Below are 27612 nucleotides of genomic sequence, written 5' to 3'. Positions count from 1 at the left end.
AAGACATCACTTCCTCTCCTTTCGTGAGGTTTCTTTCTTCGCTACGGAAATTGCGTGCCTGCGAGGCAGGTATGTTCATAGCACACGATGCTCTGCTTCCGCGTTGCTCTGCTGATTTCTGCAAGACATGGTATGGCACTGTAACATTTAATACACATATTAAATAGTCCTTCTCTTACCTACGCACTTTACATTTCTGCTTGCCATGCAGCGGGCACAATGGCAGCATACACGCATTGGTCACCTCGCAATTTAATTATTGCAGTTTAGTATGGGCGACCACAACGCGAACTAACATAAATAAAATAGTTACATTACAGAAGGCGCTTCTCCGGCACATTGCTAATATCGAACCCCGATCAACAAGAGAAACATTGTCACAAAAATACCAAATCATATGGGTCGGATCGATACTACGAGTACCGTGATTTACAAGTATTTTAGTTTGCAAAAAAAAAAAAAGAATATATCGATTTTCTTACATCCGTAGCGAGCTTGCAACACCATGAGATACATGTGCACCTGAGAAACCCTGAACCTTGGTATGTACCACGCTTTTGCACCGAATATAAGTTGCAATCCATTAAACACAATTTGCCGAGAATTCTAAATAATCATGTTAACGCTACCAATCTATCTCGCAAGGAATTCAAGGTGTATTTGGTTAACATGTAAAATATATACTATAGCTAATGTATAACGATGCATATAAAATGACCATGTTTTGTTTTATTGCCTCTCTATTTGCACAACAATGTCTCTTGTTGAATGTTAAACATCCTGTCGTAAAGCATGTATCTTAGTGTCAAATTTGCGTTTTAGTTTCGTACCGAAACGTTTACTGTTATCGCGCTGTCATTTACAACGCCTCCTGGGTCCAGTCGAGCTGCCGACGGCAGCTTTTAGCCCCGGAGGACGTTTCTAGTCTGTAACTAGAAGAATAAAAAAGTTGAAGTTGATATGTCAACCTTCTCGTAATGTCTTGCACACAATACGATTCGCCGTGGTTGAAGGAACGCGCCCGAAAGTACAGCAACTAAGGAGTATACCAACATGTCATACAAGTACGCATCACAAGTATATATGTCTGGCAAGTCCGCAAATTGTTCATCGCGATGTTATGTACGCAACATTTATTTTGAAGGTAGTTTGTGCGACGATTATGCGTGCGTGTGGGGGGAGGGTCCAAAATGTTCGACTTCACTCCACGAAAATGTTTACAATTTGTATGTATACATATACACGCAGAAATACACGCACATATACGAACATACATATAAAATCCCGCCCACCTTTTTTTTTTTCGATATAATATCCTGGCTACGCCACTGCGGCCGTGTTTGTGTGTTGTACTGTGAACTTCGTCAGCTCATTGACAGAAAGACTCGTACCGTTAAGGGCAAGTTCAAATACCAAACGATATTCTTAAATGCTTCTAAGAATACCACGGGCGAACTGTGACTGACGGAAACAGGTACAAGCGGCTACCTCCGATTGTTCTTTTTCTTTTTGGCCGACCTATTGGACACATCACGCCGGCTCGAGGTTAGCAAAAATGATTTCGGACCCCACACTGCCCAGCTTCCGTTTTGCATTTGTGACGCTCGGGCCTTGTAGTACTCCGAACGGTGTAAATGACTCCGTCCTCACGACACAGACCTACAAAATCCTGGCCAAGGGGCGCACTAGCGACTCCGTACTTTATGCTCCCGCTGTATTGCTGAACGAATCTTTGTACGACCACTGTCGCCAGGATGTCTTTTTTGCCTCGACTCCCTCCGGTTAGCCAAGGCACATAGACGAGGCGCCCTGCGTGGCGCGAAATGCTATGTAATAATGGTGTTTCCGGCGAACGCTCTAGTGAGAAAGCATTAAGGAAGCCATGGGCTGTTGCACAGTGCTTCAAAGATCTTCTTGTTGCAACGACGCTACGCTGTCCTACTCCTCTCTCTCTCTCTCTTTTTCTCGCTTCGTGAAGAAAGTCACGCCAGATGCCATTTTCCGCTTTGTTGCTTCTAGCTCATATGGGCCATTCCGCCAGCGCGGTCGTTTCCAACTCACCTTCAAATAAGAAAGAAAAAGAAAGAAACTGCTAAGTGCCTACTGGGCAGCAGATTTGCTATACGACACCTTGAAGACATCGTGCCAGTACACGACCACCTTTTGCTTTGTGTATTTCCCCTCTGGTCTTCTTATTTCCTTAGCTGCGTGTGATGATGCCCTTTCCACTACGAAGCTAAATGCCTTCTTGTCCTCTGAGTGCAAGCTAAGAACGAACGTTTCTCGCAAATCCCCATGCAGCTTTGAATAACAATAATAAAGGCCAGCACATTCAGACCCCTTCTGGAAGATTGCTCGTTGAGACAGAGATTATACTTGCGCGAGAAATCACGATGTATACTTGGCCAAATTAAAAAAAAAAGTTTATTATTTATCCACTCAATTACTTACGTTTTGAATAAATGTTCAAAGTGGGAAACATACATTCTAGATATCGTTTTTTTTTTCTCTTCGAATAGAGGTTTATACAAAGTGGTGCGTACCCAGTTAGAGAAGTTATCATGAAAGAGGTTCATGGAAGAGCGGCGTATACTCAGTGGAAGATTTCTAGTGATTTGGCACATTCCTATAAGGCAGCGCAAAAATGGCCCAAAGCTTGCACTAAGCCGCGCAATGATCGATAGACAGCGAAGCTGATCGGTCTCATGCTTATTTCTTGCTGTGCATAGGCAGAACTTTTGGTTGAACTTTTGCCTTAACTTGGCTTGAACTAAGCTGTGACGATGTCGAACTTTTGCTTGAACTTTTCCTTGAACTTGGCTGCAGCGATGTTGAACTTTTGCTTGAACTTGGTTTGAATTTGGGTGTAGCGATGTTGAACTTTTGTTTGAACTTGGCTTGAACTTGGCTGTGGCGATGTGCAACTTTTCTTGAACTTGGCTTGACGGTGGTTGTGGCGTTGTTGAACTTTTGCTTGAACTTGGCTGTTGCGATGTTGAGCTTGGCTTGACCGGGGCTGTAGCGTTCTTGAACTTTTGCTTAAACTTGGCTTGAACTTGGCTGTAGCAATGATAAATTTTTGCTTGACCGTGGCTGTAGCGTTGTTGAACTTATGCTTGAACTTAGCTTGAACTTGGCTGTGACGATGTCGAACTTTTGCTTGAACTTGGCTGTAGCGACTATGAACGTTTGCCTGAACTTGGCTGTAGCGATGCTGAACTTTTGCTTGAGCTTGGCTCAGGGGCGTAGCCAGAAATTTTTTTCGGGGGGGGGGGGGGGGTTCAACCATACTTTATGTATGTTCGTGCGTGCGTTTGTATGTGTGCGTGCCTATATACGCAAGCAAAATTGAAAAATTTCGGGGGGGGCTTGAACCCCCCATCCCCCCCCCTTGGCTACGCCCCTGACTTGGCTGCGGCGTTGATGAACTTTGCTTGAACTTGGCTGTAGCGATGATGAACTTTTGCTTGAACTTGGCTGTAGCGATGATGAACTTTTGTTTGAACTTGGCTGTAGCGATGTTGAACTTTTGTTTGAACTTGGCTGTAGTGATGATGAACTTTTACTTGAACTTGGCTTGACCGTGGCTGTAGCGTTGTTGAACTTTGCTTGAACTTGACTGTAGCGATGATGAACTTTTGCTTGAACTTGGCTGTAGCGATGTTGAACTTTTGTTTGAACTTGGCTGTAGCGATGTTGAACTTTTGTTTGAACTTGGCCGTAGTGATGATGAACTTTTACTTGAACTTGGCTGTAGCCATGTTGAACTTTTGCTTGAACTTGGCTTGACCGTGGCTGTAGCGTTGTTGAACTTTTGCTTGAACTTGGCTGTAGCGATGTTGAACTTTTCTTTGAACTTCGCTTGAACTTGTCTGTGAGGATGTCGAACGTTTGTTTAAGCTTGGCTTGACCATGGCTGTAGCGATGTTGAACTTTTGCTTGAACTTGGCTGTACTTATGATGAACTTTTGCTTGAGCTTGGCTGTAGCGATGTTGAACTTTTGCTTGAACTTGGATTGAACTTGGTTGTAGCGATATTGAACTTTTGCTTGAACTTGGTTTGACCGTGGCTGTAGCGTTGTTGAACTTTTGCTTGAACTTGGCTTGAACTTGGCTTGAACTGCGGGGTTGAACTTTTCTGTTACAACGCATGAGACCGATCAGCTTCGCCGTTCACGCGCAGCGGCGAGCCTTGCTTCTCGGATCGCGGCTTCTTCCTCGGGAGTGCGATTTATCTTCGGGCGACCCATGGCTGCGTATGGTTAGGCGCAAGCTGTACACTAGCTTTTATAACCACAAAGTATCACCCGACAGTGGTGTGACTATGGTAACGCGCGCGCCATTTGTTGGAATAGCTGTTGCCTTCTTCCTTTTTAGTGGACCAGTGATGAGTCGTGGGATTTATACTATTTCTGTGGCGCGTACCCCTTTATGATGATGATAGTTTATTTGGTACGGGGTGAGCAAGGAACGATTTGCTAAACAGCTTCGCTGTTAAAAGACAAGGACGGAGAAGACGCACTACGCTGGACTTTAACTATGAACGAACTCGCCCAATTCAAAGTATTGACGTAGTATTGACGAAGTTTGCGAACGTAATGTAACTGTATTCAGCATCATGAAAGTAGCCCCGCCACGGTGGTCTAGTGGTTATGGCGCTCGACTGCTGACCCGAAGTTCGCGGGACCGAATCCCGGCCGCGGCGGCTGCATTTTCGATGGAGGCGAAAATTGTTGATGCCCGTGTACTTAGATTTAGGTGCACGTTAAAGAACCCCAGGTGGTCGAAATTTCCGGAGCCCTCCACTACGGCGTCTCCCATAATCATATCGTGGTTTTGGGACGTTAAACCCCAGATTGTATTATATTATTAACATTATGAAAGTGCAGGCTTTTCCGAAAAATAATGTCAGTGATTATATTGTGAAGTGTTTGTATGCCGCAGCGCTCCTGGGCCGGTTGGGATTGCTGGAGGGCGAAGTTCACTTACGTATGCACGGTCGCTCAATAGTCTGTGACCATCTGAAGAGCATCAGGACAGGCTTTGCCGTGAAACTTGTTTTCATTTTCTGTGCAAGCCGTAACACTGCGCTCTTTGGAACAAAGGTGAAAGGATTGGCACCAATTTTTTGTGTGAAGCTCGGCAAACTCGGCAATTATGGAAATAACCTTCGGGGCTTTTTAAGTGCGTAAGCATTTTCATGCGCACTCAATGAGGAAACTGTGCGTCCGCCTGTCCATCTGCCACATAAGACGAATCGTTATCGAAAATAAACGTATAAAACAAAATAAAATTTTATGGCAGTGAAGGGTTTAGCACCAGGCCGCCACACTTCGCGAAGCCGAGTGGTTGTACCCACGCTTGTAGAATGTCAATATATCCGAACCACATGAATGCGTCGTACCGGCGCTACGAAACAAATGTGAAAGGAAAACATTTTCCGTAAGGCTTCTTTGAAATGTACCGTGGCGGCGGAATAAAAGTCCCCTCTGTGACAAGATGCATCGCATACATGTAGGATAGTGCGCATCAGAATAGTTCCGACTTGACGAAGATTTAATGCTCAGCGCGCGTTTCGGTGATCGAGGGATGTGCCCTCCATTGGGCCGTTCCAGACGCTAACGAACGCTAGAAAGAACATGAAAGACGCCGCGTGGATACCTCCCGACAACAGCGTTCCAATAAAGGAACGTTCACGTGTATTTAAGGAGTACTGACAGGATTTTGAGGCACGCCAAAAATGGACACTTTTCGTTTCCATGGTATGCATTATCAACGCCCTCCACAAACATGAGCCAGACAACACGTACAAAATATTTTACTATGATTTTAAAGTTTTCGTCGACCATCGTCTGCAAACCAGCCCCACCGCAATGGACATTATCACGACGAGTCAAGTTCCCTCGGCTTGCGAACTCTGCGTCCTGCATGCAGCCTAAATCGCAGAAATCACCGTCGACGGTCGTTGGACGACAATTCACTCATCGTTGTTTACGTGAACCACGTGCGACTGACAGCAAATGTCAGAGCTACTGCTAGTATGTCGCGACTTTCTGTCTTCCCGTGGTGTCAGACTTGCGTTCACACGTCACTGAGAAACCGCCTCCTGGATACCGAAACCGAAAGTGCTTTTCTTAAGGTATAGTGGTATTAAAAATATACCCATGCAATGCCTTTCCAAGCACTAGAACACTCTTTTTAGGGTTCTCGACACCCGTGTTTTTATTTAGAGCAACAAACCCAAATATTTCAAATTCGTGTCAGCACTCGCTTAGACGTTCATTAAATTAAAGAACTTATTTCAATACACATGGGAAAGGCATTACCTGTTTGCAAGGCATACGTAGCAAATGAATTCTCCTCTTACAGCCATCTCTTGAGCATGTCGTTTTCATTCTTGTTAAAGGACCCCTAAACAGCCTGTGAAAATGCAAAAAAACGAGCGCGTTATTCTCTCCTGGCGTTTCTCGCCTTTTTGGCGCACTTCGTGACGCCAGAACGGTGATTCACGTGACGTCATCAGGGTACATACTCTCGATCGGTCCATATACGAGAAGTATCAGTCGTGAATTGTCTCCTACCCTGCTTCGCCATGTGGCCGCCCACTCGTTCTTCCTTTTCTCGCATGCCTATCTGGCTCGATCAACTGATTTCCCTTCGTTCTCTGTGTTTCCGACTGCGCAAGCGGAAAGCATGTAGCTGACAAGCGCGAAATCCTGATAGGCTCGACGCTTAGTGCTGACATTGTACACGTGCTTTATGATGAAATAAATGGTGAGGAGGGGATATCGCCTGTAGGAAGGGCAGTGAAGACGAGACAGAAACTACTCTCTCGTCGTTGAACTCGGAGTGGTTTAGAGGCTGTCTAAGCGGAGCAAGATGGCGAGTTGGGCAAGGTGGCTGATATGCATTATAGACAGATCGTGGAGAGTACCAGCACACACTGACACGCAAAAAGAAAAGAAACAGCAAAGAGAACTGCAGTGTCCCGTATTTTTTTTTTTTTCATTTTTACGCTGGTGCACTGCAGGATGTTAATAAGAATTCGCATTTCCACTATGCAAAGGACGATTTATCCTCACGTGGTCCCATTCTTTTCGGATAAAATGACATGGCGAAATAGGCTTTCATGCTGTATGTGTAATAATGCTGCTTGAACAATGTGAAACTGTTTAAGAGGTAAATTTTGTTGTCATTTCTGAAATAACAGATTGTGTAAGTATAATTTGCGAACTAAAATATGTGCAAAGGCACAACGCACGTGGAATAAAGCGTTAGTTACTACGGAAACATGCACAAGATTAAGTTAAGATCTTTTCGCCCGCGTCGGCCCCATTGCGATGGGGGCGAAGTTTAGAAACACCCGTGTACTTGTATTTAGATGCTCGTTAAAGAATCCCAGGTGGACAAAATTTATCCGGTGTCCCTCACCTTATCACATAATACCGTCGTTTTCTCACGCAACACTCCAGAAATTATTATTGTTAAGGTTCTTTCACTCAACATCAGTTTCATGGTTGTGTGCACACACACGCAAGCACGCACAGATGCGCGCGTGCGTGTGTGCGAGTGTATGAGAGTTTATTGCATGGCACCGATCACCGGGACGGACCAAAGCGCTGCAAGGTCTGCTAGAAGAGCCTGTAAGCGAGGACTTCGTTCCGATTGCAGAGTCCCATTATTGCACAATTCAGCTCCCCAAGAGCCGTTCACATTTGCCAGCGTTCCCCTTGAACCCCAGTGTAACCACGACGCAAGGCAATGATTCAAGGCGCTCGTTATCTTCACAAGTGTACAAGTATACAGCAAAAGTCCGATAACAATAACGCGCTAATACCCATAAGCTAGCGAGTCTAGTATATAACGCCGTGGTACGTAGTGGACGGCTGCAGAATTACTTCAACAATTCAAGCTTGTTCGGTGCGGGCACCGTAATAGCTGTGATTTTGTCCGCTGCATCTGCTCAAATGCGGAAGCCGTGACAAAATACTCAATCCACGATACCAGTGGCACAACGTATACGCCCGTCATATACAAGCACAGCGCGCCGTAAAAACTTGCTTTCACGCGAACCGTCTCAGACAATGGCGGCGGACTTCCATCTGTGCCAAGGTCAGCGGGGGTAAGCTATCATCGAGTCGGTGTCCGGAGCGGCGAACGTTCGCGGCCCACGCTCGGCGCCTGGACGGAGTTCCTGCAGAGGAGGGCAGTCGCGTGCTGCAGCCGCCGTGCATCGGCGGCTGCATACGGAAGTGATCGCCGATGTCGGTCGGGCCCCCATGGGCGGCTATGGAACACGGTGGGCTTAAGATGGGAGCCGGGTCTACGAGCTGTCAGGGAGCCTTCGCGGCTCACGTGTCGACTCCCATCACAATTAGGGCTCGGACACCTCAACCGGCCGCGCCGGCCGCGTCAGGAAAAATTGACTCGTTACCGTCCCTTTCGAGGCACCAGTAATTAGTGCGTGTTGGGCGCGAGGGGGTGTCAGGGGCCTTTCTCCTAATCGGGCGGCGTGCAAGGCATGCGCGGGACCACCCACTGGCGGCGGCGCTGCTGCAGCTCGTGATTCGTTTGCCGAGCGGCGGCCGCCGTCTTCCGCCTGCGCACGAACGAGCGGCGCCTTTGATGCCGCGCGCTCGACACACCCCGGGCCGCCGCCGATGCCAACGGGCGCACACCGGCCTCTTTCGCATTTGTCATCCCTTCTGGCTGCCGCCGCTGCTGCTGCTGCGGCCGCTCGGATGACTCTCTAATGGAACGCCCGCCGGGCGTCCGGCTTCGTTTAGCGGGTGATGAATGCTTGTGACGTGTCAAAAGCTGCCTCAAAGCGCGTTAGGCCTCCTCGTTGGCCGAGAAAACCAGCGCTCATACGATCTCATGCCGCACTTGCGGCTGCCTGATGATCCGTACGCAGCAGTGGGCAACGCGCGCCAAGTGCTATGGGAGCCGCAATCGAGCGCAGCCGCCCTGGGCTCACGGGGTGCCTCAAAAGGAGCCGCCAGGTGATCGCGTTCCCGGTATCTACCCCGTTCTCCTCCATCCACGACTCCTGCCATCTCAGCATGGTTCCCGTTCTCCATCGTGCGAATACACTCTGTGTCATGCACCTCTATACGTACTACACATTGACGAATGCAAGAAACGCTTGCCGCAGGATTGAGCACTTAAAGTGGCGCAATATAAGTTTATATAGACATGGTTCACACTTTTTTTTCCCTATGTTTTTACTGTTACAAAGGTTACACTTCTCAAAAGTGCAACACTGGCACGACCACAGAGGCAAAGCTGGATATTCAGATATCAAATGTCAAGAAACGCTTGTGAAGGAACGCAATTACCTGGTTTTCCCGAAATTTTGCACTACGTGCGTTATAAGTGAAGCATATTTAGAAAAAAATATCTCTTTTCTCGCGTATATTAAGTCTACCTAATAAGAGAAAAGCAATGTTGTATGGCCGGCTCTTCTAATCAAACCCCCGAAAACACACACGCGCAAGCAATAGAGAGAGAGAGAGAGAGAGAGAAATAAAGGAAACAACAGTGTGGCTCAACATTGTACAATACATGGGTAAGTAGCTTAATGTATAAGCGGGATCCCCTCGTTAGGCTTAATTCTCTTGATATGGTCGATCACCTACACAGAACGTGACAATTCAAATCACTGGTGACCACGGCTCGAACTTTGCAGCGGTTATTGCTGAACTTTATAAGGCAATTAATATGTACATGGATGGCCATACAACATTGTATAGCAGCAGAACCGAAATTTCGCACAACATTGTTGCCACGCAGCTTCACTTGCACTGAACATTTAGCGATACGAGCGAGGAAACACTCAACTGAGGCATGCAATTAATCAGTGCGGGTAATCATACAACAGAAAAATGGATAATGTATGTTTTCCTCTTGTTAATAAAAAAAAAACAAGACAAGAAGCGCACGTATCGTAAGTGTAAGTAGAAATGGTATAAGTGTAGTATAGTATAGTATAGTATAGTATAGTATAGTATAGTATAGTATAGTATAGTATAGTATAGTATAGTATAGTATAGTATAGTATAGTATAGTATAGTATAGTATAGTATAGTATAGTATAGTATAGTATAGTATAGTATAGTATAGTATAGTGTAAATAGTATAGTGTAAGTATCGTAAGTGTAAGTAGTAAACAAAAGGAGAAATAGTGCATTACTCCGCGAGTAGCTGGATAATTAATGAATTCCAGGAGAGGTGACGCAGCCTCTCCTATTAACTCCTGGCTTAGAAAAAAAAACATTCAGAACGCCTGGTTCGAAAGTACGCCAACGCACTCAAATCTGATTATAGCGATGTCGCATCTGAAACGAAAATGAGTTGTTTATATCCGAAAATTCGTTATGAATGTATCTTCCCAACACTGCAAATGGCAAGACTATTCTCCGTTTAGTTCGCTGTAACCAATAATTCGTTATATCCGTGTTCTTTATGCCGAGGTTCGACTGCAGTTTCCATTCATAGGGAATATCATGCGCATTCTACAGTTTACTTGCAGATGGTAGAGAAAGCCTTTTGAATAATCAATGTTATAGAAATGATCAGGCGACTCAGTACAATGACTTTTTGGTTTCTCGCGCAATTGGAGATTTGACGTAAGCGGCTAGGCACGGTTGGTACCAGATGTATACGTGGCCTGAGTCAGGAACTTGGCGGAAGGAGGAAAGGTAAGTTGCGTTTTAGAGGGAATGAGTGAGAAGAAAGGAAATCATTGTAGATGAAAATTTAGCAAAGGACAACGGACACAAAAAGAGGAGGCGACAAGACAAGCTGGGACTAACAGAGAAAGGAAGTGCGTCGAGGGGCCCATTTCTGGTGGACACAACGATATGAAGCCAAGGAAAACATAGGCGAAGTTATTTGCAGCTTCTGATTTATATGTGCAAATTATAAGATAAAAGGAAGCGGGAGTGTACGAAAAAACCAACTTGCCACCGGTGCATGGGACCCGAACCTTCAACCTATACGCATTACGCGTGCGATGCACTACCAGTTGTGCTATACGGCGGCGGCTACTCCCCCTTACGCTTTTTTGACTTATGCATGTGCAACGCTGCAAGTGTAACACAGGATTTTAATATAGTGCGCCTATCCATGCTGCTTCTGTCGTTACTTGTCACTGCACCTCAGTTTCGGTAAATGAGTACTAACTATATGATTGGCCAGTCATAGCTGCAATGTCAAACTTCGCTTAAACGCAAAACGCAATTTTGTGAACTTTGAACAGAGCTGGAATAGAAACTACAACGCACTCGATGGGCCATTATAGCACATATATACTAGAGCTGTCGGGAAACCATGTAAAATGGAGCTGCTAAACAGTCAAGAACGTCCAATCAGCCAGGCGTTTGCTCTGCTTTGGTGTCAATGGCTACTAAGTAGCGTTCACACTGCACACCCTTTCCCCAATGTTGGGTATAGCATCGCAGTTATTCTAGACTGGTTAACATACATGCCTTTCCTCTCTCTCGTATACCCGCCGGAAGCATCCACACAGCATAGGCATGTGTGGATGTGTGCTTGCATGAGTGGCTGATAATTTGCACCTAATTAACTGACCATGACAAAAACCTCGGTTTGTACATTGCAATTAAAATGAAAACATTCGCAGCTCTTCAAATATGTTATTTCCTTATATGCAACTTCGCATAACGGCACACTGTCTTCTCTCCCTCCAAGTTCCGCTGAAGAGGATTCTAGTGTATATATGACTGCCATGTTATTTTCTTTATTTATTTCAGTTTGCTATATGTTTTTTTTTACTTGTTCATTTTTTTGGAGGGGGGGGGTAATCATCCTTTCTCTCTTTTTTTGCATGTGTGTGCTGCAGAACGTAGATAAATGGTGTAGCCGAGGTAATATAAACCGCAGCGAGCAAGTTAGAACCCAACAGAACAGATTTCCAAAAGAAGAGAAACGCAGCCGAAGACAGCACACAAATGGTGGGTTGAGAGTAACAAACTTGCGGCGAGGGAGGCGGCTCATGCAACACATAGGTCAATAGAGAACGCTGGAAGAGGCGTCCGTCCTCAAGAGCTGAAATGAGGTGATGATGATGAGGCACGCACATTGAACGAAGCTCTAATATGCAGATATTGACACCTGGAACTTTCGTTCTTACTCCTACGATTTTGTTTGGTTCACTTTAGAGAAGGCGTTGAAAGGCCACGGAATGGCTCTGGATAAAACGTGTTAACGTGAGCTTGGCTTTCTGTTAACCTTTATGAACCTGGAAAAACTGTCTGGATTTTGCGACGCCTGGTGGTAAACCCGGCGAGGAGAGCTGTTTGCCAGATTCTATCACGTGTTAGTGAGGTAATTTACTTGTAATATAACGCCTGCGCCTAACGCGGCTCTCATGGAAGGCTGACATATCTGTTGGGGCTGTAGCTACGATATTTGGCCAGCCATGCAGCAGAGGGAAATGAGCCCTATGGCTATATGTGAGTGTGAGACCATGCACTTATAAAAGACAGGCTGAATTTGGGAATATTCAAATAAGCACGATACCTACAATTTATATGCTGCCATAGTTCATATGAGAAAGAATGCACAGTAAGTAACGCATGAGGTTACCATGAAGATACATTTAAATACTGACGACTTTTACTCAGCTATTTTACAAGTTCAAAATTTGATGCTTCTTTTAATACCTTTGTTTTGTTCCAGCTGAATGTCGAGAAAACTATCATATGACATTTATCTCATAAAAGATGCCGTTATTCATTCGCAAATCATGCTACTTAGGCATCCAATTGAAAAAGAAAAGAAATATAAGAACAGCGTAAAATGCAGCAATACAACTAAAGGTCATTTTTCATGATCCTCCACTTAAATATATCCCCCAGCTGCCTGAAAATAGGCAGCTTTACCGAAAAACCCTAGAGCAAAAGTGACTTTCTGTGTGTCTCTAAATAAAACGTAGATTCACCGCGATGTAAGGGCCCAACTTGCGTGGATCTCAGCCAGCAACTATAGGTGGCCACTGTGAGGTCACAGCCTTCGGGTTTCGAGGTTGGCATACATGATATAATGCGTAGTGATGCAGAACTATCGGTAATCTGACTATCGATAGCATCGATAGTTTCTTTGAAACTATCGATAGTCGAATCTGTAGTATCATCAGTAATATTACTAGGGATATTACTGCCATGCGTGTTTATTGCTTTGTTTTGGTGTATTCGTGTTTCCCCCACAGACTGTTAGCAGCGTTTGACGGTGACCGCACCGCAACGTTCGAGGAGCTTCGCGATTGTTTGACATTTTAAGATTACGCGCCGGACGCGAATTTTCAAGTTTATTCGAGAGCTTACGTGAGCACCAGCAATAACGCTGGAAGACTTCGTGACTGATGTACAAAAGACGAAGCGTTCTATCGATTATCAGATTACTCGACGGCCGGCGACTGTTCTCACCGCTATCAGTGCGCAGCGTGTATCGCTTGTATTCTGAGTTTTGATTTTCTGGGCACAAGTTCAACCAAATAAAGAGCTTCGTATTTCTCAGTCTTGCTGCAGCATTCTTCACCGTCGCAACCAGGTGACGAACTATCCATAGTTGTGCGAATAACGATGCTGTTGCTGGCTGGCCAAATTGCCAAAATATTCGCGATACCCTACTATCAGCTTTGCTTAATTTATGAGCAAATTTTTGGCGAGAGAAATCATTTGCGCAGTGAAAATGGCGGCATATCTCCATCAATAAATTCATATTTAAAAGCAACCAGTTACATCTTACAATTAACAAACTTAGTTCTTGATATTCTTTTTTTTTGAAATCATAAAATACAATATAAACCTGTAGCCGCGCAGTTCAACCCCATGTGACGCCTTCCTTTCCGCTACAGATGAATAGTTTGACTTTATGATCACGTGTCAGCGAAGCACTCTGCTGAAGAACACAGGCATGTCAACTTTCTTGCCCTTCAGCCTGCTGCTCCGGCTCCACTATGTACCACGCGCGGGGAACCGAGTTTATTCTGCAATAAGTTCGCGCTGTTGATTTTAAACTATCGATAGCGCTATCGATAGTATCTTTTACCATCGATAGTTCGATAGCGACTCAGCTATCGATAGTATCGATAGTACAATCGATAGTTCTGCATCACTAATAATGCGAGACTGGCTGGAAATGTCAGTCGTACTTCTTTCTGGCTAACCTCCTTCTTTTACATCCAACACTTTACATCCAACACACAGCAAACCAATTCTGCTTGAGCCCGCAAAGTGGATGAAGTATCGTGAAAGGGCCCCGGAAAGGCGTTGCAGTAATGGTCCCGGTTTCAAATCCCAGGCCAGTTCATTTTTTTTTCTTCATCTACGAAGCTTTCTTTCCGAGAAAACCGCACAGGTTTTCCTTGTAGCCTTGTGCTACAAACGAGTGGATGACAATTTTTATATATCATCCAGCACTGCACTGTCAGTGCACATAACAAGTGGCTGCAGGTCGTCCTCCTCGCACAGCCATAGATAGGCAATGGACTGTCATGTTTACAAGACGAGGCGAAGATTAACGCTCTTCTATATATATAGAGAATTGGCAAACGCCAGTGGGGAAGCGCTTGTTTAGACCCATTGGAAGTGCACCGCTTCAAGTTGAAAGAACCCACTGGACGTGCGCCACTTCAGATGCCCACTGTCATCCACAAAACACGCAAACTTTCTAAATGCTGCCGAGAAGTAGGTTTGACTTGTGCCGGTCGATCTATGAAAGAATGTGCTTTCAGTTTCTGCTCTCATCATATCCCTCAAGATTACATTTAGCGCAAAACATTTGCTCTACAGACAGTCAAGGATCTTTATTAAAGACGTGCGTACATCTACAACGAAGTCAAGGAAGGTCTTGTCGAATAAAACGTCTCATTCGCATTTGCTGTAGTTGCAAACGCATATAAATGCAGTGGAACCAAACCCGTCAAGGAACAGCCAAGGGACCGAAAAAAAAAAAAAGACATTTCCGCTTTATCATTTCGCAGTTTTTTCTTTCCTGTATAAAAGCAAATTAGCGTCACTCACTCGCTCACTCTTCTAATTAATTAATTATTAATCAAATAAAGCTTGCTCAACAGGTATGAGAAACATGCCGATAGATAATGTGACCTATCTTCTGGCCGCATAACTCTTTTCTATATTTACTATTTCGTAAGAAAACTGTGCAGCCGTATGATTTTTCTGTCAGAGGCTGACATGCAGTCACTCGTCATCTTTCACGACATCAGTTGATTCTGAGTCCATTTTAAAGCGGTATGTATTACAAACTCTTTATTAAGCTAAATGGCGATCTATCAACTAGTCCATCATCAATGTATCGACATAATAAAAGAAGGCGAAATCCCCACAGTAACCCAAGAGTGTGCACTGACACGTACTCTTATTTTGAATACAGGTTGCCCGGGATTGCACTCCGAGGAGAGCGGTTGTCCTGCCGTCATCGTCCTTGTCTCTCTCTTCATCGTCTTTCTCCTGGTTGTCTCCATCACCGACATCGCAGGCTTTTCATTGAGCACAGCTCTGAATGTTTCCCTTAATCCGTAATATATCCGGCTCCACAGCTCAGTGGAGCGAAGGGCTCTTAAAATTGAACAGCCTCAGGTGCGGACGGCGACGGTAGCCACAGCTTCGCTGTGGCGTGAAGGGCACGAGCGTCGTCGTCGCGCGAATGCGGCCACAGTGCCTGCGCTCCCCTCTGCTTCTCATGTGGGCAGCCCGCGGAGCGTGCACCGGGCGGCACGGAGCCGGTCGGCGGTGCCGCGTTGCAACTTCATCGACGGGGCGGCGGCGGCGGGTACCTTGGCGTCGGCGGCGACCCCCCACAATGAGGCGGCCGGCGGCTGCCCGCCTTTCTCGCACCTTCTCCGTGATGCGCGGCGCCCTGACAACAGGGCTGCCTGAAAGAGCCTCTCCACGCCCAGCGCCCTCTTCTGCCATCCCTCTTCCTTCGCCGATAAACATGCCCCCTCCAGTTTAAGGCACGCTTTCATCTTGAGCGCCGCCGCCAATGTTCCCCGGTTTTCCGATGGCGGTGAAAAAAAGCTGACGAAAGTGCAGGGTGTCCACAGGGCTGTTTGGCCGCCACCGCCGTGATCGCGCGCGGGGGGGCTGCCGCCGCTGTGGCCCGGAAGGACGTGAGCAACGCGAGGAAACGGATGTTGGCCCTGACGTCGGCCGCGCTAGGGCCGCGGACAAACGTCGGCGGAGCCTCGCTGTTTGACTACGGACTCGTCGTGTTTGACGGGACGACGTGGCAGCCATCTCTCTCTCTCTCTTTTGAAAATCAAATCCGTTGGTCTTTAAGCAATTCACCCAGTGCTGGATTTGATGAAGAGAATCAAAGAACAAGACTGCTGGTGCGAAAGATATGTCGCAATGACTCGAAAAACGAGCCATGGTGCTATTCACAGTGCTGCTACAAGAGAAATGCGCGTGAAATGGAAGACATGTGTACAGTGGAAGGTATAGATACACAGTGGAAGTCGAATAAATGGAATATGGCAAATCAGTTCTGCGCAGTCCCGCAAGGTGGAAGGAGGGTAAAGAAAGGGGAAAATGGGCATCCACCCGTTTTATAGTACAAAGTTACGAGGAAATTAAAAAAACAACCAAACATATGTGCTAAGACGCACATCCTGCTTACAGCACGTAATTCGGGTTTTGCAATTTTATATATGCACACACCGTTACAAGAAGAAGCCATTGGTTTGGGAGACTTTCGCAATCATTGCGCGAGAAAAGAAATTCTGGAGCCCTTGCCCTTCGGAAAAATGAGGTCAAGCGAAGCTTGGTGCATGCGTCCCTCACATGCTTCTTTCTTTCTTCCTTGCTTTATATTTATATTTATTATTTTTTTCACAATGCACAATGCTCCAACTTAACTTCTCCCTCCTCCACGCCGTGCATTGGTTCTTCATCCACATGCTTAGCAGCGCAACACTTTTGTTGCTACAGGCAACAACGATGGTCATGCGGTCGTATCCAGGCAACAGTGAAATGTGGCAACGTGAAATGATTGGGTGGCCTCGATAAACGACCGGATTGCCATATCATAAAGAGCTGATCGCCGACAAGCCCACGATCGAGAGAACATCACTTATTGAAAAGCGGCGCATACAAATGCATGTGACCGGCGCACATTCGAGGGCCGAATTTTTGTAATCTCGCCGCCGCCTGGTTTTTCGCGTCCGACACCGCCACTGAAATCTGTTAGTTATAAAAGCTTCGCTTTAAATAAAACAAGGGGGGCGGAGAAGGGAGGATGGGGGGGGGGGGGGGGGCTAGGCGCATACAAAAATGCGTGAAATGTCAACCCCAAGCAAGCTTTTCTGCAAAGCATAAAGAGACTGACGCAAAGCTTTGGAAGAAAGCCAGCTTACAGAATTCGTTTGTTGAAAATTTCAGTTCAAAATGTGGCCCGAGGCTGATTGATGATCAAAATACTAGTTAATGTCGACCCCTTGAAAGCTATGACTGTGCGGTATTGTTTCCATTGTGGGGTTGAAGTATACCATACCGTTCCATATAATAATGACTGTTTATTTTGGCTGGTGGAAAGTCGGCCCACCGAATCCCCCTCCTCCTAGCCCCCTTCCCCTTCCACACAGCCATTGCCACGTACGCGTGCACGGCTAATTAAGAATGCACAGAAGAATGCTTAACTTCTCAGCGAACGTTTGACTTTCCATCGCTTGCACATTCTCGATCAAGATTTTAAGTGCGGACATGTTTCTCTTGTTCAGTTATATCCCTTGCAGTTTGTTCTATGTACCCTTTTAAATGTGTGTTTATTCAATGGGGTGTTTATTCAATGTATAATGGCTGAACATCTCTAATTTCGGGAAGTTGATTTGTATATAGTTTGACTATTCAGTAATGCACTTCTTACTAGTAACACATATAACAAGCAGTTCATCGCTTTTCTTTGTTTAGTTTTCCATTGTATTAACAAAGGAGGTCCCGCCTGCGGTGTGTAACCTTGGGACCTCCTCCTGCATATTTACCTGCAATGTATTATATTTTTTGACAAGAATATTAAATATTGATTGATTGATTTGATTGATCGATTGATCGATTGATTGATTGATTGATTGATTGATTGATTGATTGATTGATTGATTGATTGATTGATTGATTGATTGATTGATTGATTGATTGATTGATTGATTGATTGATTGATGCTGTGGCACGGCGAATTTTTAATCCAGAACTCGCACTCAAACTTGAAGTTGAACCGCTAATACAACTTACGTGAAAATCTAAAATGGTTACACGGTTCATTATTGAATTTCATAATATATAACTACATTGTGGAAAATTTGCGCACACCACACAATGACACAAAGGAAAAGTTCACAAGGACCAGCGCACACTAACAACTGACCTTTATTCCATAAGAAAGCACATATATACATTCCCGATAAGTACCTCATAATATCTGCGCACGAGGAACACGGCACCGTACATTCCTTTACATAAAAACGATAAAACCATTAACAGAACCGGTACTCTATCACATCTTGTTTAGCAAGTTGATTTCTTCTTCATTCAATGCGATGCACGGATGACTAACGCATGCGTCTGGTAGACTGCGCCTGGTAACCCATGCGTCTGGTAACGGGATCTGGTATATAGTCTGCGTACGGAGACAAGCCTCATAGCATCGCTAAGAAGTGCTCGAAGCGTCCTGATCACCAGCTCGTGGATTGCAAAAGAAACGTAGTCTACCAGATCCCGTTCAAATGTGGCCCGTGCTACGTGTCAGACTGGCCGATTTTAAACGTAAGGTTAAAAGAACACTTGGCCAACCTGAAGGGAAGACCTGACACGCATTTAGCATTACATTGTACGCGTTGTTCATTGAAGTCATGTAGTCCATTGTGTAAACTGCTGTTTTGTATGTTCACCCTAACCAGACAACAAGAGAGATCGTAGAAGCTTGGCATATCTCCAGACTAAAAGACGCGTGCGTTAGTCATCCGTCCATCACATTGAATGAAGAAGAAATTAACTTGCTAAACAATATGTGATAGTGTATCGGTTCTGTGATGGTTTTATAGTCTTTATTAAAGGAATATACGGCGCCATGTTGCTCATGCGCAGAGATTATGAGGCACTTATCAGGAATAATATATATATATATATATATATATATATATATATATATATATATATATATATATATATATGTATATGCTTTCATATGGAATAAAGGTCAGTTGTTAGAATAAGTCGGCAAAAAATGCGGAGCTCACTCAGACTCACTCATGAAATATATTTTGCCCTTCGAGTTCACTCGGACTCAGACTCACGAAAATTTTCCTCAACCGGACTCACTCGGACTCAGACTCAGTGAAATTTTTCTCAGCCGGACTCACGCGGACTCAAACTCACCAAATTATTACTCACTCGGACTCACTCAGACTCACAGCTCTATCTGAGTCTGAGTGAGTCTGAGTGAGTCGACTTATGAGTCCGTCAGCGTATAATTGGCTCTTTCGACCGTGATGTCAATGCTCTTTATCCCCAATATCTCGCATAATTGGTGGTCTACCTGGAGCATTTTGATCTGTTACCTTCAAATATGAATTATCAGTGGTTGCAATCCGTTAAGGATATTTTTATTGCAAGAGATGACTCCCACGAGATATTTTTATCAAGAACTTCCCGTGAAAAAGTTGGTGGGGGCAAGTCATGGAACCCCCCTTCCCCCCCCCCCCCCCCCCCCCCCCCCCCACACACACACACACTCTTTAACTCACGCCTCTGATCAACAAATACTGAGCTGGCATAACAACTCTGGGACTTTGAAGTACTTGTGAGTCGGCGCGAGTATAAACGTGAGCCGACATTAGACTGACAGTTATGCTGAGGTGCTGTAGATAGAACAATAGGTCGGCAAAAAGGCATGGAGCTCACTCAGACTCACTCACGAAATATATTTAGCGCTTAGGGCTCACTCGGACTGACACTCACCAAAGTTTTCCTCAACCGGACTCAGTCGGACTCAGACTGCCTAAAATTTTTCTCAACCAGACTCAGTCGGACTCAAACTCATCAAAATATTACTCACCCGGACTCACTCAAACTCAGACTCACGGCTTGATCTGAGTCTCAGTGAACCTGAGTGAGTCGACTCATGAGTGAGTTTGCCGACCTATGGTTGTTAGTGTGCGCTGGTCCTTGTGAACTTTTCCTTTGTGTTTTCGTGTGGTGTGCGCAAATTTTCCACAATGCAGTCAAACCAACTAGTCCGCCTTTCCCTCTTATTGTTATATAATTGCATCAATAGTGCTTCCGTTATCTTTTTCCTTTCTTTTATTACCTTTTTTTTTTAATTTTAAAGTCTGTAGTTCTTCGATGCCTTTACAATTCGAACACTTGCTGTTACGCGAATTAGATCAAAAGATTTGTCGTCCGAAGACACAGTCCCTAAACTTGGTATTGCGAGACTGTTCGTCGCGTATATTTTGGAGTAAGCGTGAGGCAGGCGGGCGACATTGCTGTATCGGGGTGCTGTGCAGCAATGTTAAAAAAAAAAACGCCAGGCCTGCGCAGAAAGCGCAGCACAGTCACAGCGAAAGCTGGAAGAGCGGCATAGAGCCCGTTATAAACTCTCTTGTGGCTACTAATACAAGTACATTAGCAACGTACCCACTACGCCACAAATCATAATTTTTGGGAAGTTGGGAAGCACCCACCACGACATTATTCGTTATTCTGCGGAGAAGCGAGGTACCATCTGTGAGGCATTATGTGCACTTTGTTATTACGGTGGTTGATGACGATGAAGAATTATGGCTGAGCCCTTTGTAATGGGTTGGAAGCTTTAAACGACCCACTAGTTACGTAATTCATATTGTGTGACGCCCGGTCATTATTTAACTGTCCGACCACGCTTTATAACATATATACATTAATCGGAGAAACGGAGAGCGAGAGAGAGAAGGAATTAACTTTATTGAGAGCCTGAGGAAATGGATCATGGTAGCCTTATGGGCTTCCTTGGCAACCGATAGCAGTGCACGTGCCAGGAACCCACTACACCATAAATCATCATAATTTTTGTGAAGTAGGGAAGCATCCACTATGCAATTTTTCGTCATTCTGCAGAGAACCGTTCGCTAAACACCTGTAAGGCATTATGTGCACTTTGTTGATGCTGTGGCTGATGACGATGAAGAATTATCGTAGAGGCCTTTGTAATGGGTTGGAAGCACTCAGCAACCCACTCGTTGCGCAATTTGCATTGTGTGACGCCCGGCTACAGAATTCGCGTTTGTGTGACGCCTGGTTGTTATTTTACTCTTCTACCACACTACATTATATATGTTAATGTGGTTTCTTCCCGACATGAAGCCTGTATAGGGTCTTTTTGCAACGCAGTTTCAAGCACCGGCATGGCCCTGAGGTTGAACACTGGGCTCCCACGCAGAGGGCCCAGGTTCGAACCTCGTTCCATCCTGGAAATTTTTCTTATTTCTTTTCTTTTCTTATTTCGTGCGATAGTGGTTACGGACACCGGCGGCGGCGGCGGACAACTACGGCGCCAAAAACGGCAGTTGAAATGATCTCATAACAGCTTTCTCTGTAAAAAAGGTTGGAGTACTTACTAACTTCGGCATACTAACTACTTGTCACATATGTTACTACCCTGTTAGTAAGCGTGGTTAGTAACGGGGAGGTTAGTAACCGTTACTACCCTCGCCGTTACAAACGCACTTAGTAGCGGTTACTACCCTTCTCGTTGCTAACTAGTAAAATATAGGTAGTAACGGGTACTACAAAAAAAAATTAGTAACCGTGATCCTTTCGCCTCACGAGTCTCTTTTTTTTATAACGGTCAAATTCGCGAGCACCAACATTGCGATATATCATTAGGTAATTATGCACAGTACGTCATGAATCAGAACAGCACACACACACAACGACAAGACTACGCGACACGTATAATTTGTAAGCAGTTCCAGGAGTATATATATCCCTACCTCTGGGGTACGCAGCTGGTGCCGGTGAGCAGCTAGGCTTTAGGATAAATAGTTTAAGTTATGCGCATATATTTATATAGAGTACAATTTTATTAGGTGCGCGAGGTAACGCTATAGCGTAGGACTTTTAATCAAGCATATTAAGACAATCAATATGTTATGTCTATTTTGCGTATTATCGTCTCAACATGGCCTAATGTACAAGACCCAAGAAGGGTACCAAGCTTACTAATATCGCCTCAATGAACTTGAATGGATCCCCGTGCTAGTGAATAGGTTGTAAAAAGCTCGTAATAATAACTTCTAATATTCGTTTAACAAGTTCGTTTAACAGGTGCATGACAAAAAGTTAGTAACGGCACGCAACAGGTAGTAACCGTTGCCACTTTTAAGTGTCTGCTAACGTAGGTAGTAAAAAGGTAGCAAAAAGTTAGTAATGGTCCAAGAAAGCTAGTAACAGCTGCTGTTACTAACTATTTGCTCGTGGTTACAAGCTTTTTCTTAACTTTTTTTAAGAGTGAGTGGCTACTGAGCCGACTGACTGAAGGAGCTCAAGTGGAAACTACATGCACAGGTCAAATCGTAGAGACGTAAGGGGTCGCACAATGGCTCCAGTGGGGGTCTCAATCACAGTTTAAACGACGAATATGTCTTAACGCACAATCATGTCATAGTGGGCTTTGCGTGTATAGGTGAAACATACCCTTCGGCTCCGCCCTACATTACCATCCTCCCAGGGCACAGCAATTAAAAATCTAACTCTCGGAATCCACCAAACAATTCATATAATTAGCACCGCACTTTGCGTCCGACTCTCCACAACCTGCAGTGGAGAAAATGGAGTGTCGCTACGTGCCGCAAGCGATCGTCTTTCTTTTTTTCTAGTCTACCCAGAAAAAAAATACAAGCAACAAAGAAGTCTTATGCCACCCTCACCTCTCGACAAACTATATACTGTTACGCGACGGCTATTCTGTTTCCCTACCGTCATACTGCCATAAAACCTAAAATAAAAAGAACACATATGTATATTAAACGCGTCGGACTCACTTTCGCGCCTTGCGTGCCTATATACACGGGGGCAATATTCAGCGGCCGCTGTTTGCCGTTAAAAAGGCGCCGGCAATTAAACAGGCCACGCGACCCCCGCGGCATTTGCAGCACCTCGCGCGTGGCAAAGAAAGTGGGCGCTGAAGGGCGCGCATTAAGGGATTATTCTCGGCCCCTGCGCCCGTTATGCGGCTCTCCATCGCGCCAGGGGGCGTCGCGTGCTTCCCTTTCTTCCTTTCCCCGCTGGCCAATCTTTCGAAAAGGTCCGAATCGAGTAAATGGCGCGTGACAAAACGAGCAGGCTCTTACACGCTGGGCCGGCGACGAATGTCACCTCATCATTTAAGGCCGGAGCCCCCAACAACGGCTAATGGCCACTCGGCCGTCTCCTCCCGCGGCCGTCCTAGTTCCGCATAATGACGCGCGTAATTCATGAGTAACGAGGAAGGAAACGGGTTGGGGAGTGTTCATCGCCCTGCCAGCGCACCGCGAAATAAAAGTCGCTGCAAAATCTGCTCTCGCGACGAGATTTTCCGTCATTGTCAGGGTCCGGCGCCCCCGCAAAAATTTCGCGAAACAAACTGCTCCTCCCCCGCAGCAAGCTCGGCGTTACACCGAGGTGTTTCTCATGAATATTCTCAAAGACCAAGTGCTTCGCAAATGCCTGCGCGAGACATCAAAAGGCCCTCACGTCCGCGGCAATAAGAAACGAAGAAAGCTATGATAATGCATTGCACACGAAATGCATGGCGCGAAGAGGAAGCGTTGTTTAGGGCGTTACAGTACTGAACAAGGTGACTGGTCGCTGATGCAGCCCGCAGTGGTATCTTATCGGCTAGGCCGATGCTCTGTTAAAGCTCTAGGCTTGATTTTCCACAACGGCGGCCGCATTTTTATGGGGGCGAAATGCAACAACGCCCATGTAGCTCTATTTTAAATGCACTTTAAAGAATTCCTGGTGCCTAAAATTAGTAAAGTGCTCGCTACGGCACACCATACAATCATGTTCTGACTTTTGCACGTAAACCTCAATAATTTATTTTAGTCAGAGGCGTTGCTAGTGTACTTAATGTCGACAGGTCTCTGCAGCGACCGACTGTTGAGTTGATGTGCTCCTTTAGGTGCACGTGTGTGTTGTTAGTGCACTCTCGCTCACTTCCATTCTATCTCTCTTTTCAGCCCTTCCCCTTTGTAGGGTAGCAAACCGCGCTGGTTAACCTCCCTGCCTTTTCTCGCTTCACTGTGTCTCTCTTTCTGGTACAGACATTTCATACGATATGTTGGATATATATTGCCCAAGAATAACTTCACTGCGCGAGCAAGTTCACCACGCAGAAAAGCGCGTAGAACAAATCTACAACAATTCGGTCATTTTATCTTAAGAATGACTGCAGTGTATACATGTTTCTTTTTTCTCATATAGTCATTGATTCAAATGCCCCTCTTTTTCCCAACGTTAGTCGGAGAAGCGCCCTTACAGTGGGGCAAATATCATTACAAACATATGTACTTCCAGGCTGTACAGTTTGTAACACTTCACTTGTCTCCTCCTCCCAACCGGCACAACGTGGAGTCACACGTTCTTTAATTAAGTCGCGTGCGTGACCGTGAGGGACGACAGCTTTTGGTCGTGCTCTTGGTTGAGCGCGTCGCATTTATAGAAGTCGGAAACATCTTGTAGAGTCTAAAATAACCAATTGTGGAAATTTCATTGGCTGCGGCACATCTTATAGCGAAAATAAATCTCAGGATTCTACGAGATTTGAGAGCTACATTTTAACGAAACATGAAACGCTCATATATGTTTAATTGCTACGGTGAATATTACCCTCGGCGAGTGCAATAACAAAACGCAGAATGCTTCATGGTTATTACTCAAATTTAAAATGTATATTCGATAACGAGTAAGATAACAGAGAGTACTATTTTCGATCCGCAACAGGATTTCCTATAGTCCAATGCTATAAGCTTCGTCAAACAAGAAATCGTGTTCCTCTCGGTCAAACTGCGCGGTGGGACGGAACACGAAGAAGGAAGCCAGACAAACTGCGCTTGTTTGTGTCACTTCCGTTCTCGTGTACCGTCCCACCGCGAAGTTTGACCGAGATGAACCCTTACCAACTTCCCCAAGTTTCTACGCTAAGAAATCGTGCAAATGATTCTTGCATCGTATGTACTACGCCAGTGATGCCTCTTAGAGGAGAGAAGTCAATTGAGCATGCACACATTTCGCCGCCCGTTTTGAAGTTAGAAGTATGGAATGCTGGGGGAGCTGGTAATTGTAACTGTTGGAGTTTTACGTACCAAAACCACGGTATGATTACGAGGGACGCCGTAGAAGAGGGCTCCGGAAATTTAGACCATCTGGGTTCCTTAAGCGCACCTAAATCTAAGCACACGGGCCTCAACCATTTTCGCCTCCATCGAAAATGCGGCCGCCGTGGCCGGGATTGGATCCTGTGACCTTCGGGTCAGCAGTCGAGCACCACAACTACTAGACCACCGTGGCGGTTTGGAGGAGCTGGTAATTCATTGCAAAACCAAAAAGCGCTAAAAATGAGTGATAAAGAGACACGAAGGCTATAGGAATGGCAAAAATAAAACAAAAACACTAAAGGGCCACGTGTTAAAGTATTCATGTAACCCACGGGTTTGTATGTGATTAAAGCTTTTCTTGGCTAAAACACGTTGGCGGGCTAATTGGTTTGAATCCATGAAGAGGTAAGCGCGACTAGACAGGGACGAAGAAAGAAAACAGACAAGGACACAGCGCTACTTTCAACTGATTTTATTTTCGCTCAAACCGATAAATATATATACCGAGCGAGCGGAAACAACAGAAACAACAAATGCACAATCAGTGGATATATCGCTGAACCGAAACGCGTGTACAAAGGTATCAACGCGACAAAGCAAGATATTGGAACTCTTTTTGAGAAATCGAGAGGGAAGGCCGGCTAACGCACATTTCTTCTAATCTATTAAATTCATAGGCCTCAACAATTTCTCTAGTCATTTTACTGTGCGCCTTATACAAGATAGAGGTGTTTTCAAACAAGGGCATGCAGCCGCAATCTCGGCAACGAATGCCCAAATGACCTGAGATTGCTTTTGTGACGTTATAGTGATGCTCTTTCAGTCTCTGGTTGATACATCTGCCGGTCTGACCAACGTACGTCCTTTTACATCAGTTGAAAGTAGCGCTGTGTCCTTGCCTGTTTTCTTTCTTCGTCCCTGTCTAGTCGCGCTTACCACTCTTCATAAAGCTTTTCTGTTTTTCAATGACGTAATAAGTCTAGGGGCTGTTTGATACGAAAGTTTGAACACGTGGTCCCCCGACGTTCTGTTTGTTTTATTTGTTTGTTTTTTTCTTTCTTGTTTTTCAAGAAACGTTCAGCTGTCAGTAAGGGCTCGTGCTGACGCTCTCCTGTCTTTTACGGCTCGTCTTTTTAGCGCTTAATTATTGTTCCGCATTTTGAGGACGATATCTCTAAACTGCCGATAGTCTCGCAATTAGATGTTCGTATAGATAAATAACAATTTTTAATGATTCTCCCGGAGTTCTTCGACTGGTTTATCTCTGGACTTGCTACTCCAGCGATCGGGTGATGATTGTGGTACATTGAAAGATCACATATACACACAAATAACGCGTACAGTCACAACCACACACATGCACAAAGGAGCTGATCATAGCGTTTCGCTAAGGCCTGTTGTCCTTTGGAACACCAGCAGTGCTTTCGTGTTGCGTATTGCCCGCCAACTCAACATATGGCAAGTGCATTCAGATGGCAAGTGCATCAACTGCAGTCACATGTCACCCGTATATAGGGTAAGTCAAGTTCTTTCTCTCCATTTTCTTGATTCTTTTCTTCTTTTCTTCTCTTTTACAGTCTGTAGGTGTTTGCAGCCTCACTTATGCGAGTGATGCTTACTGGAATGTTCTTTCTTTTTTTCCCTTCATTTTCGGCATGACGGATTTATTTCCTGTGCTTCCCTCAACGCACAGTTATATCAGTTTCCAGTCCCCCATCCCCAACCCCTCTTTCCTCCAACCCCCACACCGGGCACATGGGAAACCTACGCCTATGAATGACATATTGTTTTGGTCGTTGTTAATACTCCTGTTAAACTCAGTTTGTATGCTGGTAATTTTGTCGTGTATTCAAAGGTCACAAGCATTCATAGCCACCAGGCACTCAAGAACGTGTTTTTTTTTTGTTGTTGTTTAATGGAGCGATAAGTTGCAAATGACAACTAACCGAAAGAAATAGCCGTAATAAAAAAGTTTTACGAACAAAGTGTGTCTATGAAATTCTCCTTTGGTAATGCATGCAAACAACTTACTAATGAGCAATAAACTAAGAGTCGGCTCAGTACTGGTGCGCGAACGCTTATAGCGTCAAGGGCGTGTGAACAGTCCGTTGTGTGCGGCTTGTGGCTCCTGTGAAACACTTGAGCATCTTATACACTATTACACTGTCCTGCGTTTGGTACGCAGCGGGCTTTGCTGATTACGGAATCTAAATTCGACGATTACGGAACCATCGACG

The sequence above is a fragment of the Rhipicephalus sanguineus genome, chromosome 1 (assembly GCF_013339695.2).
Source record: "Rhipicephalus sanguineus isolate Rsan-2018 chromosome 1, BIME_Rsan_1.4, whole genome shotgun sequence".
NCBI classification, from domain to species: Eukaryota; Metazoa; Arthropoda; class Arachnida; order Ixodida; family Ixodidae; genus Rhipicephalus; species Rhipicephalus sanguineus.
Note: the sequence above shows the minus strand (reverse complement) of the source record.